The sequence below is a fragment of the Saimiri boliviensis genome, chromosome 15 (genome assembly GCF_048565385.1).
Source record: "Saimiri boliviensis isolate mSaiBol1 chromosome 15, mSaiBol1.pri, whole genome shotgun sequence".
NCBI classification, from domain to species: Eukaryota; Metazoa; Chordata; class Mammalia; order Primates; family Cebidae; genus Saimiri; species Saimiri boliviensis.
The window spans coordinates 45,202,766-45,218,091 of NC_133463.1; the positions used below are offsets into that span (position 1 = coordinate 45,202,766).

Below are 15,326 nucleotides of genomic sequence, written 5' to 3' on the forward strand. Positions count from 1 at the left end.
AATTTAACTGGTCAGATGCGGTGGCTCATACCTGTAATCTCAGCAGTTTGGGAGGCTGAGGGAGGTGGATCACTTGAGGTCAGGAGTTCGAGATCACCCGGGCCAACATAGTGAAACCCCATCCCTACTGAAAAATAAAAAATTAGTCAGGCATGGTGGTATGTGCTTGTAGTCCCAGCTACTCAGCAGGCAGAGGCAGGAGACTCGCTTGAACCCAGGAGGCAGAAGTTGCAGTCAGCCAAAATTGTACCACTGCACTCCAGCCTAAGTGACAGAATGAGACTCTGTCTCAAAACAAATAATAACTGATCTATGTTCAAGTTGGTGAGGGGGACATGGAAGAGTATAGGGGATGGACAATAGAGGGCCTGAAAATTAAGCTAATATATTCCAGGCAAAATTCCAAGGTGGAAGAAGAGTGACTACTTATTGGGAAGAACTGAGAGGCCAGTTTTTGGAACAGAAAGAATGAGGGACGGAATGAGATATGTTGAACCCAACAACTACGTTGTTGAACACACAGCATCTCATAGGTCTTAAGGATTTGAGTTTTTATCCTAAAGGCAATGGGAAACTTTTAAAGAGTGTAAGGCGAGGTCGGGGGCAGTGGCTCGCGCCTGTAATTATAGCACTTTTGGAGGCCGAGGCAGGTGGATCACCCTAGGTCAGGAGTTCTAGACCAGCCTGGCCAACACAGTGAAATGCGGTTCCTAGTAAAAAGACAGAAATGACTGGGCGTGGTGGCTCACGCCTGTAATCCCAGCATTTTGGGAGGTTGAAATGGGCGAATCACTTGAGGTTGGGAGGTCGAGACCAGTCTGACCAATATGGAGAAACCCCGTGTCTATTAAAAAAAAATTTTTTTTTAAAGATAAAAATTAGCCGGGCGCGGTGGCTCAAGCCTGTAATCCCAGCACTTTGGGAGGCCGAGGCGGGTGGATCACGAGGTCGAGAGATCAAGACCATCCTGGTCAACATGGTGAAACCCCGTCTCTACTAAAAATACAAAAAAACTAGCTGGGCGTGGTGGCGCGTGCCTGTAATCCCAGCTACTCAGGAGGCTGAGGCAGGAGAATTGCCTGAGCCCAGGAGGCGGAGGTTGCGGTGAGCCGAGATCGCGCCATTGCACTCCAGCCTGGGTAACAAGGGTGAAACTCCGTCTCAAAAAAAAAAAAAAAAAAAGATAAAAATTAGCTGCATGTGGTGGCGGGCACCTGTAATCATCCTAGCTACTTGGGAGGCTGAGACATGAAAATCACTTGAACCCAGGAGGCGGAGGTTGCAGTGAGCCGAGATCATGCCACTGCACTACAGACTGGGCCACAAGAGCAAAACTCCGTCTAAAAAAAAAAAAAAAAAAAAGAGCGTAAGGAGAGAATCAACACAATCCAATGTGCTTTGGTGGGAAGGTAAGAAGTTTTCAAAGCAGTCTGCTTGAGAGATGATGATAGCTTGCACTTGATGTGGTAATGCTGTTACAGGGAGGCAAATGGGTTGAAGATATATTTAGGGGAGAGAATGGAAAAGACTTGGTGATTAATTAATGGGGAGGGGGCACAGTAAGGAAAAGGAAGTCATCAAATAGTCAAGGAAACGTCAACAATGACACCTAGGTTTCTGGCTTGAGCAACTGAGGGGATGGTGGTGCCCTTTACTAAAATGGAAGACAGGCTGGGTGTAGTGGTGTGCGCCTGTAATCCCAGCTACTCAGGAGGCTGAGGCAGGAGAATCATTTGAGCCTGGGAGGCGGAGGTTGCAGTGAGCCAAGATCGCACCACTGCACTCCAGCCTGGGCAACAGAGTAAGACTCCATCTCAAAAAATAAATAAAATAAAATGGAGGACACTGAAGAGTGTAAAAATTTGGGGAGATGATGAGTTCCACTTTAGAAAATATTGAGCTTCTTCCCATTTTTTTGCTGCAATAGTCTCATTAGTCTCATAAAATACAAGCAGTTATATGCATGGGATAAAAGAATATTGGGACATTGTAAATTGAGAGGAAGTAACCATTTTCATCTCTTCTGCATGGATAAGACATTGCTTTTTATTTAAAAAAAGAAGAATGCTTTTTTTTTTTTTTGAGACGGAGTTTCGCCCTTGTTATCCAGGTTGGAGTGCAATGGCGCGATCTCAGCTCACCACAACCTCCCCCTCCTGGGTTCAGGCAATTCTTCTGCCTCAGCCTCCTGAGTAGCTGGGATCACAGGCACGTGCCACCATGCCCAGCTGATTTTTTGTATTTTTAGTAGAGACGGGGTTTCACCATGTTGACCAGGATGGTCTCGATCTCTTGACCTCGTGATCCACCCGCCTGAGCCTCCCAAAGTGCTGGGATTACAGATGTGAGCCACCGTGCCTGGCCTAGAAGAATGCTTTTATTCTTCAAGTCGCTAATAGTATTTATATGTATGTCAGCAATATATAGATTGCATAAATTAGATACATTGTTAAGGACCTAATGCTAAGATCAAGAATTGTTCCCAGTTATTTTTTTTCTTTTGAGACGGGGTTTCATTCTGTCACTCAGGCTGGAGTGCAGTGGTATGATCATAGCTCACTGTGGCCTCAACTTTCCAGGTTTACATGATCCTCCCAATTCAGCTTCTTGAGTAGTGGGACCACCGGTGTGCACCTCCACACCAAGCAATTTTTTTTTGTATTGTGGACACGGGATTTTGCCCTGTTGCCCGGTCTGGTATTGAACTCCTAGATTCAAGCAATCTGCCTGCCTCAGCCTCCCAAATGTTCCCAATTGTTCTAATTCAGCACAAGCATTGCAATTCCTATTCCTTGTCCTAAAAGAAACTTGGGTTAATCAACCTACTTCAGATAATAGGAATGGAGCAATTATTAAGGCATAGCATTTAATTATTAAGGCAATTAAATGATAACCTAGAAAATCCACATACATTTTTGGAGCCATAATTCTAGCAGGATATTCTTGAGGGAATACAAAGAGATAGTCTTGTCTTTAATAAGCTCAAGAACAACTGGAGAAACAAGACCAAACCCATGAAAATGTAAATTGCTGATCAAAGTGTAGAGTTGGAAAGGAAGGCCCTTTGACTTCTCATCTGGTCACAGATTGACAGAATGTTAGATCTGAAAAGGATCTAGGAGAGGGGTCCACCCCCTCCCATCCCAGTACCACTCCTAATTTGTGAGTGAGCAGACCAAGAGCCAAAAGGGAGATCATTTTTCAGACAGCAAGTTAATGACAGAGCAGGGATTAGCACTCTGTTCAAGAGCCCCAGTAAGTCAGTTAATTTAGTGGAGAATTCAGGTTAAAGAATATTAGCAGGCTGGGCGCGGTAGCTCATGCCTGTAATCCCAGCAGTCTGGGAGGGCGAGGCAGGCAGATCACCTGAGGTTGGGAGTTCAAGACCAGCCTGACCAACATGGAGAACCCTATCTCTACTAAAAATATAAAATTAGCCAGGCATGGTGGCACATGCTTGTTAATCCCATCTACTCAGGAGGCCGAGGCAGGAGAATCGCTTGAACCCAGGAGATGGAGGCTGCAGTGAGCTGAGATCGTACCACTCCACTCCAGCCTGGGTGACAAAGTGAGACTGTCTCAAAAAAAAAAAATTAATTAATTAAATGATTTGTTTATAAGGTTTTATTAAAAATTGAGTTTAACATTTATAGTACACTAATACAAAGAAAAACTTTTGTTTTCTCTTTTGAACAAGACTTTCATGCAATATTGAGAGATAGTGAAAAATTTTTGTTTGCCTTCTGAGTAAATGGCAAGAAAAAAGGAAAAAGAGGGGAGAGAGGAGAGACAAAGTCAGCTGGCCTCATGTTCTCTTTCTTGGGTTTCATTTAAAAAGCTGAGTTGCCTCTCTATCAGGGTAAAGATTTTCCCCTTTTGAAATTTGTTGAGTTACCACTTTCGCTAAATGAATGACTTGTGATCCTTTTGCCATATCAGGTGTGTGAAATCTTTGATATTTGGCAAACCTTCCAAAAATCAAAATTTCAGGTTTTAAATTTAGCCCCGTTGAACTCATTAAGCTTTTGGATACTAACTCCCCTGAGGTCCAAAAGAGACACCTGGTTTATTCGACATGTTAAAATTATAGAAGGAAAGGAGTGAAGATGACAGAATGAGGCGGGCCGCTATAAAGCAGCCTCCGGATTGGGAGTGGGCCAGACCCCGGGGAGGCCCCGTGCATCTGTTGGACCATGCCAGGAGAATCAAAAAAGCGATTGGCCCGGAAAAAAAGAACGAATGCAACATTCTTCTCCCTAACTTTCAGAGGGGGAGTGGTCATCTACACTTCTAAAGCAAAGGTCTTAAGTTCCTTGTCACAGGAAAAACATTTTCCTTGACCTTTAGGTGCTTTTATATTCATCTCCAAAACAAAATTCTGATCTCAGGACTTGGCAAACCACTGCTGAAATTCACTTCTTCTTTTTTTTTTTTTTTTTTTTTTTTTTTTTTAAGACAGAGTTTCGCTCTTGTTGCCCAGGCTGGAGTGCAATGGAGAGATCTCAGCTCACCACAACCTCCGCCTCCCAGGTTCAAGCCATTCTCCTGCCTCAGCCTCCCCAGTAGCTGGGATTACAGGCATGTGCCACCATGCCTGGCTAATTTTGTATTTCTAGTAGAGACGGGGTTTCTTCATGTTGGTCAGGCTGGTCTCAAACTCCCAACCTCAGGTGATCTGCCCACCTTGGCCTCCCAAAGTGCTGGGATTGCAGGCATGAGCTACCATGCCCAGCTCTGAAACTTGACTTCTATACAGAGGCTTTCTTTCCCTGAACCCCAGACCAGCTGAGCAATTATAAGGTGTTTGCAAAGAAGATAGCTCTATGGCAAGACGATGATGTTCATTCCCAGCACAAAGGAGAGTACAGGAATGCAGCAGGTGAGCAGCTTTCCCTTGCTTCCCGAAATACACCATCCACTATGGCTTTAGTATTTGGCTTTTTGTTACAAATTTGATAAGGAAGATCAAACCAAGTACAAAGGATTATTGAGCATCACACCATTTTACCATCTTCAAGTTCATTGGTACAAATTATCAACAGTTTCTATATTTTAAAAACCATACAATCATCAAAAAATATTATAAATTATATAGGAAGCCCTGTCAAGTAGGAAATGGTATTTGGCTTTTTTTTTTTTTTGAGACCGAGTCTCACTCTGTTGCCCAGGCTAGAGTGCAGTGGCACAATCTCAGCTCATCACAACCTCTACTTCCAGGGTTCAAGCAATTCTCTTGCCTCAGACTCCTGAGTAAATGGGATGACAGGCATCCACACCACACCCAGCTAATTTTTGTATTCTTAGTAGTGACAGGGTTTCACCATGTTGGCTAGGCTGGTCTTGAACTTCTGAGCTCGGGTGATCCTCACATCTTGGCTTCTCAAAATGCTGGGATTACAGGTGTGAGCCACCTTGTCCAGCCTGTTTGGCTTTCTTTTGGCTGTATTTGTATGAATGTGTTATTGGTGTGTGTTCCAGAATTGGGCAAAACTTTTCCAATTCCAATATGACTTAGTGTATGTTGTCAGTAATAATTATAATTGTAATAGTAAATGTTATATGTCACAAAAATAACCAAACTTCTTTGTCAATTGTGTTCTTAATCACAGCCATTCTGAGACTTATGTTATCACCAAATATTTTACTTCAATACAGTGAGCATGATTTTGGCTCACTACAACCTCCACTTCCCAGGTTTGAGTGATTCTTGTACCTCAGCCCTCCGAGTAGCTGGGATTACAGTTGTGTGCCACCATGCCCAGATAATTTCTGTACTTTTAGTAGAGACTTGGTTTCACCATGTTGGCCGGGCTGATCTCAAACTCCTGACCTCAGGTGATCCACTGGCCTTGGCCTCCCAAAGTGCTGGGATTACAAGTGTGAGCCACCATGCCCAGCCTGATCCTTTTTAAAAAGGTGGTTTTGTAATCAGCTATAGGACTTTGACAGGTGCTCTTGAATGCAGATTTTTGGCCTCATTTTTGTTTTTGTTTGAGACAGGGTCTCACTCTGGTGTGCAGTGGTGCGATCTTGACTCACTGCAACCTCAATCTCCCAGGCACATGCCATCACACCTCGCAAATTTTGTGTGTGTGTGTGTGTTTTTTTTTTGTTTTGTTTTGTTTTGTTTTGTTTTGTAAAGAAAGGGTTTTGCCATGCTGCCCAGGCTGCTCTTGAACTCCTGAGCTCGAGTAATCCTCCAGTCTCAGCCTCCCAAAGTACTGGGATTGCAGGCATGAGCCATTGTGCCCAGACACAGGTTCTTGATAACTTTGGCAATTGTGTTATTAGAATAGAAAAATCCAGGACTCTTATGGAAAGGGGATGTGTTAATGAATAACAAGCAGAACAGAAGTTAACTGCATGAGCTGAACTAATAAGAGACTGAAACAATCTACTTTTCTACCTATTCTTCAATACCCAGTTAGTTAATAGCTGTTATTAGATACCCAACCCACTGATTATTTTTGTTTTATTTTTCAAAGTCACAAGAACTTTTCTTTTGAGCTATTTGCAGCTTTTAACAATTTTTAATTTCTTTTTTTTGTGAGATGGAGTCTCACTTTGACACCGAGGTTGGAGTGTAGCCATGGTGCAATCTCAGCTCACTGCAATGTCTGCCTCCCGGGTTCAAGTGATTCCCTTGCCTCAGCCTCCTGAATAGCTGGGACTACAAGTGCCCGCCACCATATCGGTTAATTCTTGTATTTTTGGTAGAGACAGGGTTTCGCCATGTTGGCCAGGCTGGTCTCAATCTCCTGACCTCAGGTGATCTGTCCACCTCAGCCTCTCAAAGTGCTGGGATTACAGGCATGAGCCACTGCGCCTAGCCAGTTTTTAACTATTGAGTAAAATGTACTCCTGTGGGCAAAATTTAGAGTGTATTTCTGTCTACTGAATCTCTCCAGAATTTGGAAACTCTGCATATTCTTAACTTATAGCAACATAGTTATTTGCATAAATTCAATAAGAATCAGTTTTCCTTATCAAGCAGAGTCCCATCGAGGGAAAAAGAGAATCAGTTTTCTTTTGTAACAGGACACAATTGGAGACTATGGTTATATTTCACCAAGGTTTTGACTAGAATGGAATGACATGTTTTCAGACTGCTTGGAAGACCTGAAGTTGACCCATAGAGATGGTAAAAGCCTTTTGGGAAAACTGGCCTTGTACCATGTTTTGTACTGGGTTTCTGACCTGTGGTAAATAAAGAATGTCACTTTCTGACAGGCCCAGGAGTCCCAAGCTATTCTGAGACCTTGAGAAGAGGAATACACTCAATTCATACAGGTATCTGCAGACACAAATAAATCCTTAGCTCAGTTCAAGAGGCTTTTAAAAGGTCTAATTTGAGATTTCTTATGAAAGAGTTTCAGCAAAGTCAATTTTTTTTTTAAAAAGTGCCTAAATGGCAAATAATTATTCTTGTTGCACTTTATACAAATAATTAGGCCAAGTACACTAAGACTGAAATTTATTTTGCAAATGAATTGGTCCTATTATGATTTGTCTTTGATTAAACATGGAGAACTGAAGAGAAAAAAATATGTTTTAGGAAAAACTATAATCTACCTGTTATTAGATTTCAGCCTTGTGCATTGATTTTGAGTCTCTGTTGATGACTCCACATCTAATTAGTTCTCAGGGTCATTCACCTGGATCCCTTAAGACTTCAGATCAAGCTGGGCACAGTGGCTCACTCCTATAATCTCAGCACTTGGGGAAGCTGAGGCAGGAGGATTGCTTGAGCCTAGGAGTTCAAGACAAGCCTAGGCAACACAGGAGACCCTTGTCTCTACAAAAAATCGAAGACAGCTGGGCTTGGTGGCATGCGCCTGTAGTCTCAGCTATTCGGAGGCTGAAGATCCCTTTAGCCCAGGAAGTCAAGGCTACATTGAGCCATGATTACGCCAGTGCATTCCCACCTCAGCAACAGAGTGAGCCCCTGTCTCAAGAGAAGGACAAGAAGAAAAGACGAAGAAGAAAGAAGAAGAAGAAGAAAGGAAGAAGAGGAGGAGGAGGAGGAGGAGGAGGAAGCAGGAAGAAGGAGAGGAAGAAGAAGAAGAAGAGGAAGAGGAAGAAGAAGGAGAATGAGAATGAGGAGAGGAAGAGGAAGAGGAAGAGGTGGAAGAGGAAGAGGAGGAAGAGGAAGAGGAAGGGGAAGGGGAAGGGGAAGAAGAAGAAGAAGAAGAAGAAGAAGAAGAAGAAGAAGAAGAAGAAGAAGAAGAAGAAGAAGAAGAAGAAGAAGAATGAGAAGAAGGAGAAGGAGAGGAAGAGGAAGAGGAGGAAGAGGAAGGAGAAGGAGAAGGGGAAGGGGAAGGGAAAGGGGAAGGGGAAGAAGAAGAAGAAGGAGGAGGAGGAGGAGGAGGAGGAGGAGGAGGAGGAGGAGGAGGAGGAGAAGAAGAAGAAGAAGAAGAAAAAGAAAAAAAGAGGAAGACTTCTCGTCACTTCTACAAGGACTCCTGAAGCTAGGACTTTCACTCCTTATGTTAGGGTTCCTTATTTGTCTTACAGTCACTAAAGCTGTAGATAACAGCACTAATGCTTTTGTTAGACATACCTTGGAACCCAGACCAGGTACCCATGAACACACACACACAACTGCAAGATGGTTTTACTTCTCTTACCCTGGGGACAACTTCTACCCCAACTACACCCAGTGCCTGCTGTCCTGCAGGGAGAACAGTCATGAGCATTTTCCCATCTCTGCAGCTCACACCTCAGGACTGAGGCATGCTGAAACTCAGTGGATGATTTGAAATCACCTTTGCAAAATTATGTCAGTAATAGAAACCTAACATAGTTGCTTCCGTCTTGCTTCTCACCTCCACAGTCTTTAGTCATTCCTGAGCATAGGCCTAGCTAACTTTGGGAGGAATTTAGTTTGTAGATTACTTGAAAGCAAGGATAGTAATAATCCCTCCCTAAAACTAACCCATTCTTTTCTTTGCTCAGGAAGTAAAGACTGCCTTTGTAAGACTAATGAAAGGTCATAAGAGTAGGGTTATGGGAGGAGCCTGGTCTCTGCTAAGATGTGGGCATAGTTTCTTTTCTTTCTTCTTTTCTTCCTTTTCTTTTTTTTTTTTCCAATAAAGATGAGGTCTTACTATATTGCCCAGGCTGGTCTCAGACACCTGGCCTCAATCAGTCCTCCTGCCTTGGCCTCCCAAAGTGCTGGGATCACAAATATGAGCCCCAAACCCAGCCAAGGCATAATTTCTCTAATTTCTTACTGCTCAGGGGTCATGTGGCCAGAGGTCACAAGATTTGTGACTTTCCCAATTGTTCCTATAGATAACATCACTATTGTAGAACCTAAGATTGTTGTTTTTTGTTTTTTGTTTTTTTGAGATGTTTTTCAGAATGACCCCAGCTGGACTCATGACTCATAACTCAACTGGTCCTGTGGCTCCTCCCAAAGGCAGACTCAGTGCATAAGGATAGGTTTCCATACCCCTTTGATTTCATCCTCAACCAATCAGCAGCAGCCATTACCTAGCCCCCTACCCACCAAGTTGCCCATAAAAATCCTAACCTCTGAGCCTTTGGGGAGACTGATTTTTTTTTTTTTTTTTTTTTTTTTTTTTTTTTGAGACGGAGTTTCGCTCTTGTTACCCAGGCTGGAGTGCAATGGCGCGATCTCGGCTCACCGCAACCTCCGCCTCCTGGGTTCAGGCAATTCTCCTGCCTCAGCCTCCTGAGTAGCTGGGATTACAGGCACGTGCCACCATGCCCAGCTAATGTTTTGTATTTTTTTTAGTAGAGACGGGGTTTCACCATGTTGACCGGGATGGTCTCGATCTCTCGACCTCGTGATCCACCCGCCTCGGCCTCCCAAAGTGCTGGGATTACAGGCGTGAGCCACCTGGCCAATGGGGAGACTGATTTAAATGACAACTCCAGTTCTCCCGCTTGAGCCAGCCTCACGTGGAACTCTTTCTCTACAGCAAAAGACAGAAATAGAGAAAGAAAGAAGGAAGGAAGGAAGGAGGGAAGGAAGGAAGGGGGAAAAAACAAGAAAGAAAGAAAGAAAGAAAAAGAAGGAAAGAAAGAAAAAGAGAAAGAAAAGAAAAAGAAAGAGAAAGGAAAAACGAAGAAATTATTGCATCAAACATAGCTATTAACAATTAAATTAGGCCCCTCTCTATGTACTAATGTGGAACAACAGCATATCTTATTTTAAAAATAGACAAAAAAGCCAACATTATGTAAGATATGCTACCAGGTGGGTTTTAAAAAAGAATGTGTGTGTATATGTAAATGCATAGAACGTCTCTGGACAGATAAACAAAAAAACTCGTCACTGTGTTTGCCTCCAGGGAAGAGAATTAGATGGCTGAGGTCATGAGGATAGGAGTTAGGCATATTTTTCATTATATGTTCTCTTGAACATTTTACATTTGGGACCTTTCACATATATTACTTACACAAAATTATCTTTTCTTATTTTTATTTGTTTATTTTCTTATAAGATGAAGTTTCACCGTGTTGGCTAGGCTGGTCTTGAACTCTTGGGCTCAAGTGATCCTCCCGCCTTGGCCTCCCAAAGTGCTGAGATAACAGGCGAGAACCACCGTGCCCAGATGATAATCATTATTTTAAGATTTTTTTTTTCTAGTATAGAAAGCTCTTTTTAAAAAAATTAAATAAACTTATGCATTACAGATAGAGCTTCTTTGTAAAGTAATCATCTGACTATAAAGTGATAAGTTCAAGGTTAATTATACAATTACTGCCTCATTCATGTCCAAAAAAAGTTAGAAAGGGTGTGATATCCTGACATTAAAAGTTGATTTATTTCCTCCTGTGCTTTGCTCTCCAAGTAATGTTGGGAATTATGACTGCAGTTATTGAAAAGATGCCAGATACTGTCACATGCAACTCGGATGGGAATCTAAACTAGCCATATCCTTATTGCAATAGGACTGCTCTTGTTCCATAAAAAAATAAAAGAAAGGCCGGGCGTGGTGGCTCAAGCCTGTAATCCCAGCACTTTGGGAGGCCGAGGTGGGTGGATCACGAGGTCAAGAGATCGAGACCATCCTGGTCAACATGGTGAAACCCCATCTCCACTAAAAACACAAAAAATTAGCTGGGCATGGTGGCTCGTGCCTGTAATCCCAGCTACTCAGGAGGCTGAGGCAGGAGAATTGCCTGAACCCAGGAGGCGGAGGTTGCGGTGAGCCGAGATCGCGCCATTGCACTCCAGCCTGGGTAACAAGAGCGAAACTCCGTCTCAAAAAAAAAAAAAAGAAAAAGAAAAGAAAAAAGAATAAATGAATAAACTAGCCATATCCTCCCACAGCTGGCTGAGGACTCAGTATGTGCTATAAGTCACAGTGACAAATAAAATCAACACCCCCCGACCATTTATTTTTTTGAGACAGGGTTTTGCTCTGTCGCCCAGGCTGGAGGGCAGTGATGTGGTCTCTGTTCACTGCAACCTCTGCCTCCTGGGTTCAAGCAATTCTCTGCCTCAGCCTCCTGAGTAGCTAGGATTACAGGCACCTGCCACCACGCCTAGCTAATTTTTGTATTTTTTTTTTTCTTTAGTAGAGACCAGGTTTCACCATGTTGATGAGGCTGGTCTTGAACTCCTGACCTCGTGATCCACCTGCCTCAGCCTCCCAAAGTGCCGAGATTACAGGCGTGAGCCACCACACCCGGCCAATCAATCACATTTTTGAAATGCAATTTGTGAGATATTTGCAGAAAAGTGAATTTGACAATATATTGGAATGTTTCTATAATGGAATTGGAAAAGATCAATAAATACTATTTGATGAGGCTTAGCCTTTCCTAGTTACCAGTTTCTAGAACAGCATTCGACCCATAGCTCGTCTGAATCCATTTAACGAGCTCCGTTACAACATGATTATACAGAGTCTACAAACACGAACTTCTATTCCTCCAGAGAAAGACATTTTCTACTGAGTTTTTTATTATAAAGTAACCATCTGCTTCATCTGTAATGTTCCAGAGCTTTTGTGAATGCATCCTCAGTCTCATGGTTGCTTCTTTTAGTTTATATTTCTAGAAAGTATCTAGAAGTATTTAGGTAAAAACAAGATACTTACCTAGTGGTTTATGTGTAATTCACTCTTCAACCCTTTTGGGATAGCAGAAGGAACAGCAGTGACCTGCTCTGCAAAGCTTGCCCCATGACTTGCCATTTTTAATTTTTCCTGGCCCGCCGTTTAAACCTAAGTCAAATCCTGATGCTATCAGAAGAGCCTGGGGTGCGAGTTTCAACTTGGCTCCATCTTCAGTCTAGCTATCTTTTTTTATTTTTTATTTTTTTGTGGGGCCACCCCAAAAGGCAGGTTTATTGGGCAGCAACCGGGAAAATAAGAGGAGCCCTTGGCAGCAATGATGAGCTCATCTGCCAGGCACTCCGCAATGTTCTTGATGTTCCCGGAAGGCAGCCTCAGAAGCGCCTGTGCACAGCGGCCAGATGGCCTGATTCACGCTGTACAATGGGGACACGTCCACAGCCTGTCATCTCACAGTCCCCGCTTGCCCAACGCATGTGGAATCCTCCTGGGGGCCACTGTTGATGATGGCGTTCATCAGGATCTGCAGAGGGTTGTGGCCTGTGAGCAGCTGGATGATCTCGAAGGCATGCTTGACGATGCTCACAATCATGAGCTTCTTGGCGGTTGTTGCGGCCGTGCATCATCATGGAGTAAGTGAGGCACTCCACGATGGGGCACTGAGCTTCGCGGAAGCGTTGGTGGCATGTCGCTCTGTGCCGTGAGGCAGGTACTTGGCATACTGCTCCTTCACTGCAGTGTAATCCTGCAGGGAGATGCCATAGATCTGCACGTCATCGAAGCTCCACTTCCCAAAGAGCTTGATCCCCGGGCTCTCTGCCACCACTGGTTCTGCTGTCTCCCACTCGGTCATCCTGTGGGCACAGCCTGAGCATCTCTGTGGCTCGGCATGCACCATATGCCCCCTGGCACAGACAGGAAGAGCCAGTCTAGCCATTAATGCTTTTAACCATAGTAGTGGTTCAGAACCACCTAAGGAACTTTGGGGAAAATTCAGGTATGTGAGTCTTCCCCAAATTTCATGAGACATAAGGAGCCATAACCAGATCAATGTCATGGAGGAAGTGGTAGAATACTGATGTGAAGTACTGTACAGGATGAGACTGGCCAGTTGGAGAGAGGCCAGTTCATTCATGGCCCCTGGGCAGGTGCAGATATTGATCTTCCATCTGAGAGCAAGGGGAAGCCACTGGGTCTGGAAGGGTGAGGAAAGACCACTCAGGTCCGTGCTCACTTTTTTTTTTTTTTTTCCTTGAGATGGAGTTTCATTCTTGTTGCCCATACTGGAGTGCAATGGCATGATCTGAACTCACTGCAACCTCCACATTTCCGGTTTGAGTGATTCTCCTGCCTGAGCCTCCCGAGTAGCTAGGATGACAGGTATGCACCATCATGCCTAGCTAATTTTTGTATTTTTAGTAGAGATAGGGTTTCACCATGTTGGCCAGACTGGTCTCAAACTCCTGACCTCTGGTGATCCACCTGCCTTGGCCTCCCAAAGTGCTGGGACTATAGGCGCGAGTCACCTCACCCAGCTTGTGCTTGCTTTTTAAATCAACCTGGCCACTGTGTGGGGACTTGATTGGAGTGGGACAAACGTGGATGGAGGTAGCCCAGCTGAAAAGATTTTGTAATAATCCAGGCAGTTTGGCCTAGGAAAGTGGTGGTAGAGCAAATGAGGAGCGGACAGATTGGAGAGGCGTTTAGGAAGTGAAACCAGCTGAGAGATTGGATATAGATGGGAGAGGGGGAAAAGGTATCACAATAATCCCTAGGATTCTGACAAAGGCAGGAATTTAAACATCTGACTAGCCCTTCTGAACTTGCCCGGGGACTTGGATGATGGCCATTCCTGGCAGCGTGTCATGAATCAGTGGTTCACCAGCATGATATGTCCTAAAGGGGTGGCTGCTCACACCACCGTAGCCTGCCTCCCAAGAATAATACAGTCATGGAACACTTCGTGCCTCTTCTTAGTTAGCAAATAGTTTAAAATTGTTAGGAGGGCGTTGTATTTGATATTTAGAAACTCAATCACCAAATGATATTTGATGTTTTATAGAAATATAATTTGATTTGAAGTTTTATAGAAATAAAATTGACAAGGGCAAGTATTTATTTATTAAAATATTTTGCCAATGCTTAAAAAAATAAAAGCCAGTTAGAAGTGCATGCTAATTCAGCTATCTTGCCATATACAGGTAAATATACAGTGTAAATATACATACACAGTGAGTGTAGGTTTATATACTTTGGTAAAGTGTGATGTGCATAAGGCATCTTTTTTTATAAATAGAGAAAGGGTCTCGCTATGTTGCCCAGGCTGGTCTTAAACTCCTGGCCCCAAGCAATCCTCCCACCTCAGCCTCCCAAAGTGCTGAGATTACAGGCATGAGCCATGGCACCCAAGCAGGTACAGGCAATTTTGAGAATCTAATTGCTTTTCATGTTTTTCCTTCTCAATCCCTTAAAAGCAGCATAACATCACCATGATGTATACGGTTAAGAAAATGGTTCCAGCCAGACGAGGTGACTCACACCTGTAATCCCAGCACTTTGGGAGGCCAAGGTGGGCAGATCACCTGAGGTCGGGAGTTCAAAACCAGTGTGTCCAGCATGGAGAAACCCCGTCTCTACTAAAAATACAAAAATTAGCTGGCTGTAGTGGCGCATGCCTGTAATCCCAGCTACTTGAGAGGCTGAGGCAGCAGAATCACTTCAACCCAGAAGGTGGAGGTTGTGGTGAGCCAAAATTATTGCACCACTGCACTCCAGCCTGGGCAACAAGAGTGAAACTCTGTCTCAAAAAAAAAAAAAAAAAAAAGAAAGAAAGAAAAAGAAAAAGAAAATGTTTCCATTTTTAGAAAATAGGTAGTGTCATTTTTTTTCTTTTTTCTTTTTGGAAACTATGTGTGACTTTTAATGTGGAAGTCAACACTCAATGATCAGTTGATCCTTCATAGACTGGTACAGGACCTCCACTCTCTCATTTACATGACTGGTAAAAAAACTTCTGAGTGGCCAGGTGTGGTGGCTCACACCTGTAATCCCAGCTCTTTGGGAGGCCGAGGCAGGTGGATCATGAGGTCAGGAGATCCAGACCATCCTGACCAACATGGTGAAATCCAGTCTCTACTAAAAATAAAAAATTTAGCCGGGTCTGGTGGTGCACGCCTGTAATTCCAGCTACTTGGGAAGCAGAGGCAGGAGAATCGCTTGAACCTGGGAGCAGAAGTGGCAGCCGAGATCAGCCCACTGCCCTCCAGCGTGGGC

At 43.7% G+C, this 15,326-nt stretch overlaps 1 non-coding gene and 1 pseudogene across 1 annotated transcript; one reads left to right on the top strand and one right to left on the bottom strand.

The window, feature by feature from the left end:
- Window positions 1-1,903: 1,903 nt before the first annotated feature.
- Window positions 1,904-2,042, top strand: LOC120362431 (small nucleolar RNA SNORA20). The gene has a single exon (XR_005578338.1). It is a non-coding gene; the product is annotated as a small nucleolar RNA SNORA20 (small nucleolar RNA).
- A 10,242-nt stretch (window positions 2,043-12,284) lies between these two features.
- LOC101053397 (small ribosomal subunit protein uS7-like) lies at window positions 12,285-12,906 on the bottom strand (annotated as a pseudogene).
- Window positions 12,907-15,326: the final 2,420 nt, after the last annotated feature.